Source organism: Athene noctua, chromosome 2 (genome assembly GCF_965140245.1).
Source record: "Athene noctua chromosome 2, bAthNoc1.hap1.1, whole genome shotgun sequence".
Taxonomy (NCBI): Eukaryota; Metazoa; Chordata; class Aves; order Strigiformes; family Strigidae; genus Athene; species Athene noctua.
The window spans coordinates 104,056,467-104,062,466 of NC_134038.1; positions in this window are offsets into that span (position 1 = coordinate 104,056,467).

Here is a 6,000-nt window from a genome sequence, read left to right on the forward strand (position 1 = left end):
CATCGTATAAGAGTCACTACAAAACCAAATGTCATTTATCGGTACTGCTGAAGGGGTCACCTTTTGCCATTCCAGCCAGACTGTCTGATTATACCAACCATGATGGCTAGTCAGATAGGCTTTTTGTTCACCAAACTGTATACATCCCCAGGCCTGATCTTACATGCTACTGGGGGAAGAGAGCCTCTCAGCTCTAACTCCAATCAAACAGGTCTGAGATGGGTCGGCAGCAGTTGCTAAGCCCAGGCAATATGCCCGCTGTCCTGATTGATTTTTCCCTGCCACCTTGGCACAACTCAGAAGTTTCTTATCTATTTTACGAGGCCTGTTCTTCATGAAAGCGTAGCTGTTTGTTAGAGGCTGTGTAAGGCCGATGCCTCCCAGATCTCCCCTTTCTTGGTTTTGCAGCGGCACCTGCAAGACTTGTTTGAGAGCTGTATCAATTAAGGGTTAGACAAACTTCAAAAACATAGCATACTTAGAATAGTTCCACAGAAGCCTAAAAACAATACAGCAGTTACAATTACTAGTTTAAAAGAGTAGGCTAATTTCACAACCCGTAATGAAGGGATATGACTAAATACTACAAAAATAAACAGTAAGGAAAACACGGAGTAGCACACTTACTTAATGGGGTACTAACATTCAGATCCACAATCGCTGGGGAACCCTGGGTGCAGCGAGGATTTAGTGCCCTTCCTCGCAAACTGGAAATCCTACACGATGCATCCATCCGTAGGTGAGGCATCCAACGTCGCTGCAAGCAGGTCCAGCCTCTGAATCAACAGGCCAAAATAATTGGCAATTTTCTCTGAGAGGGAACATCTGATTTCATCCTCCTGTTGGGTTCCACCCCGAGCCTGGCCACCACTCCGGGGGAAAACCAAGGGAGTTTCTAATAAGGTAAAGCACTTTGAGTTCCTAATTCTTAATATTGCCAAACAAAGAAAGTTGAATACACACATACTTAGAGCATTTAATCTGTATTAATAACTACCTTTCATCTAAACTATAATACATCTTGCACTAGTGACTAGTAAGCCTATATATTTCATTAAGGAGTTGTAATTACTCTTAGCATTTTCTCTTTGAAGAATTGGCAACTGTAGTGTATTTTGTCCTGTTGCAGTAGCAAACGTTACCCGTACATTCTGTTTAAATGATCAGTCGAAGAGATCGCAAACTGTCAGCACAGGGGCACTCACAGCACCCACAACTGGATCCTGAGTGCTGGCTGCCTCTCACGGCTCAGGTGTGGTTGCACACACCTTGCCAGTAATCACCAGGGACTGTGACCTGTGAAGACACAAGCATAACCTCTTTCCCAGGTTATTAAAGGATATGTGGTCCTTCCCAGTTACCAGTTATTTTGTTAACACTTGAGCCTTGCCCTGGACTTCTTGTTGATCTGGTATCTGTGATGAGAAATGATGCAATATTGGTGGCACCTGTCAGACAGGGGAATGTTTAAAAAGTTCATGACCTATAAAGCCTTATTTAGCCTTTCGTGAGGTGTAGATTGACACCATGCATCTCTCCTTTTTGTTGTTTGACGCTTTAGCTTGCCAGGCATACACTCCAAAATGGCCTGTCCAGTCGGATCACTGTACGGCAGGATGCAAACAGTGCTCCAGAAGAGGTATTAACAGACACATGTACATATTTTTAACATTTCAAATGCAGCTGAGTGACATCAGATTTGCATAATTCTGAGGAGGTGAGTCCCCAAGGGCCAACACCACTTCACTGTTGAAGAGATGGAGTCTTTCTGGTATTCAGGGCGAGTCACAATGATGTCTTTAGCCTGATGCCTTGATAAAGAAAACTGTTTGCGTGTTGCCCTGGCATTCTGGTGGAAAAAACACATGTGAAAGCTGTGCCTGCTTGAAGACATTTGTATTAGCTGCTGTAACATGTGCATAGTGACCATAACAATGACACACAGGTTCCTGACCAGCAAGTAATAGTAGGCGCTGCCTACCTTTCTGTCCTGGTTGCAGTGTATTCTATTACCATCCTCATGAGCTGTTGAAATCAGGTGGGGCAGTGTTCCCTTGCCTCCTCCCCCCAGACTATCTTTCTGTTAATGGCTCATCAATGCCATGCAGCATAGATAACTCCCTCTGGACCATCTTCTGTTAATGAGCTTAATCAACATTTGGCTTCATGACTCATTATCCCATTGTGAGATGCTCCACCCAGAGGGAGGAACCAAGCATTTCATCCTGGATATAATCTGAGATTCTGAATACCAGAGACCCTCCCCTTCCACTGGATTTTCCAGAGGACAGGAGCTATTTAGCCACCACTGGACTTTCTGAGGAAAAGCAGACCTTCTTTCTACAGGATCACCACTTCAGGGGGACTGCAGCCACCACTCTGATTAACAGGGTGTCAGGTTGTATCCTGACTCTGTCAGTTTAACCCAGTGTTATCTGCCTTTATATTTTTTAATTTCCCTATTAAATTGTTATTCTGACTTGGTGTCTCCCACGAGTTTGTTTTCAAACTAGTACACTTTCATGATCAGTTTGGCAAACATTTCTGGACAAGTAGTGACTGTCTTGTGCAGCTGATGTGACAAAAAAGGTCCATTCAATAATAACAAGAGGTTCACAAAGTGTTTCATCCCACTGAAACAGCAGAGCATATGGCTGCCCTAGAGCCAAGACCTCTCCCTCTTTTTGTTTTTTGCAAAAGCGCTTTCAAGGTTTGGTATGCTCTTTCTACGATGGCTTGTCCTGTGGGGGAATGCAGTATACCTGTGATGCTTGTCTGTTTGAGATGGCATTAGCTATGCAGTGGAGATCTTGTTTCGCTTTCTCTCTAAGTACTCTGGGTGATGTCAGTGAAGGATCTCTTCATAAAATATCAAACAAGCTATGCAGATCATAATTAGTTAGGCCCAACAATAGCCATATCCAATTTATGGATCCTAACAATTTCTGTAAATCTTTTAAAGTCTTAACATCAGTTTTAAGTTTAACCTGTTGCAGGACAATAGTCTGTTCACAAATTCCCCAGCCCAGGTACTGCCTGGTGATGATATCTGTACCTTTTCAAGTGCTATTTGCCACACCATTTGAGATAGTGAGTCTTCAGTTAAAGCAAGAGCCTTTTCCATGATCTCCTGTATTTCTGCTGCGATAAGGGTGTCATCCATATAATGATATATAACAGCCTGGGGGACCTGGTAGGACTTTTTTATGTCTTATAGTAAAACAGCACAATCGCACCATTTTGCAGGTTCACTGACATTAATAGTGGGAACAGAAGAGGCAAACTTAGGTGCATCATCCGGATGCAAGGGAATAGTAAAAAAAGCAATCCTTAAGATCGATTATTACAAGGTGCCAGTTTCAGGTAATCATTGTTGGGGAGGGCATTCATGGTTGTAAAGTACCCTTATCCTCCATGGCAACATTAATGTGTCAGAGATCATGTAAAAGTCACTATTTACCACTTTTCTTTAAAATAAGAAACATCGGAGAGTTCTAAGGACTGGTAGTAAGGTATGATATGTCCTGCAGTTAACTGTTCCTGAGCTAAATCATCAAGGTGGCATGACTTTTTCCTTGGCAAGGGCCACTGACCCACCCACACAGGTGATTCTGTTTTCAGGGTGGGTTGTGCTGCAGTGGTGATTAAGACAAATTTGATCCAATTTGATTTCCTCATCGAGCCATACAGTCACGACCCCAAAATGTAATAGGGGTTTCCAATATAAATGGATGAATATTTGCTACCTGCTTTTCTGGGCCCCTTACATGAATGAGATCCTTGCTTTGAATTGCTACAGCATGACCACCAACCCCAAAAAGCATTTGAGTTACCCGAGCTAACAGCCAATCTGCTCACAGATATTACGGTCACATCCGCACTAGTATTTTTAAAATGCCTGTCAGCTCAACAGATTCTTTAGCTTTAGTGAGAGTACATTTTACTAGAAGTCAATCTTGTGTCACCATCTGAGCCCAAAATATTTAAGGTGTACCTGCTGATCCAAATCCTGAGTCATCGCGGCTTCTCGGCATACTATTAGGGGGAGCCGCAGTAAAGTAAGCAAGCTGAACAATTTTTTGACCTTTTTGTTACTGAACACGGGGGTCCAGGGGTCCAGGCAATAATTCTTATTTCCCCTTCATAACCAGCATCTACAACCCCTGGTAAAACGAACAACCCCTCTAAGGTTGTAGATGATCTTTTGACAATATTTCCGTCAGGCAGATGGTACGGAGGTGCACTCTCCCCACAGAGTACGCACCTAAATTCAAGACAACAATGAACACAGAATTGCGGCCTCCTGCTAGAGGAGCTATTTCACCTGTGACACTTAAAACACTGAGCCCAAACAAACAGCAGCACTGATGACGCAGCGGGCAGGCACTAGGACCCTCCGCACCAAGGAGTCTCAGCTGCAGTTTCGTTCCTCCCTGGCTGCTTCCCCGGCGGGTCAGAGAGCTCTGCACTCCGCGGCTGCAGCTGGGATGCGTCTCACACATGAAAAACAATCACACAACCACACAAAGGGGCCCCTTACACTGATTACTGACACAACATAAAATGACGAAGACATCATTAAGAATATTTAAAGCCATTGCTGCATGACAGCATCACCACTTTCTCTGGGAAAAACCTGCCGCTTTTGGCGGGAGGGGCTTGCTGAGAGCGCAGTGCCAGGCTCAGCCGCAGGCGGCCGCTCTTCAGGGGGGCTCAGGGAGGCCCCGGACTGCCGCCACCAACTCCACGCCTGCAGGTGGGGGGGCGCGAATGCTGAGCAGAGATCCACACGCTCGGTTTTCCAGATAGAGTGCTGTGCTGGCATGAATGCCGTTTTTAAAAGTGCCAGCCAATTCCATGGGAGCAATTGATATCCCTGAGCGATTGCCTCCAGTACAGCTGTTGCAAATGAGTTTTGCAGCCCGTCCTCATTAATGCTTTTCTATAGTTCTTTAATAACAGAAAAATGCCGTCCTTCCCAACGTGGCAGATGTCCCGGCTCATAGCTTACAGGAGCAACAATCTTTCTCGCCATGTCCATATTCCCTTGCGCCAAGGTTTCTCACCTCACTTTTACCCATGGATCATCCCCAGCTAAGGGAGGACACAGGCCAGATTCTTTTTCAGGATTTACAGCATCAGAGTCTAAAAGATTATCACAGTCAAAAGACCCCGCATATAAATCTTGCTCCAAGGGTTCAAAATATGCATCCTCGCCCTCTGTGTTCTCATTCTCTGTGTTAACAGCCTGGCCGTGTTCATTATTTTGTCTTTTTATTATCTCAAAAAAAGTTCTCCATGTACTCACTCAGTGAGCTTTTTAAGATTGCTAAGAGCTGTTTCTTCTCCTCTCATAGTGAGGATACGTAACAACAGTCTTAGTGCCCTGTCTTTTTCCATTGCGGTCTTACCTGCAGGATTTCCACACCCTGGCGTTTCGTCCCATGCCCTTCTGCTTCCTCGCCTGCAAGCTCCCAGTATCACCTTCGGTGATGCTTTGGAGTCTTCCACATTTAAGCGACTTTCTGCATTTAAGCGATCCTCATTTAAGCGACTTTCCACATTTAAGCAACTTTAAAAGTCCCTGTTCAGGCGCCAGTTGTTGCAGGGAACCCTTTATTTGCAGGACGAGGTTGTGAGACAAGACACACACCAATATGGTTAACAGTCAAGCTCCAAGTTTATTAGAAAAACAAGTCCTTATATATTCTTGTACATTCTAAAAATAACAGCAAATCCGTGTGTTGCTCTAGCACATGCTCATTTCAAAAACTAGTTCCTCTCAGCACTTTCGGTAAGGACTACTAACTGCACGCAGCCAGTAGATTCTGCTTTGTTATTTTAAAAAGGCCCTTCTTATTTGCTTCTTCCCTAACAAGCACAAATTCTTTTGCTTTTAGCCATCGTTAATCTAGATGCCGTAAGTCTTCTAACACAAGTGCGTCATTAATTTGGACATCGTTAATCTTCCAACCCAAATGCTGATGATACTTTTACATT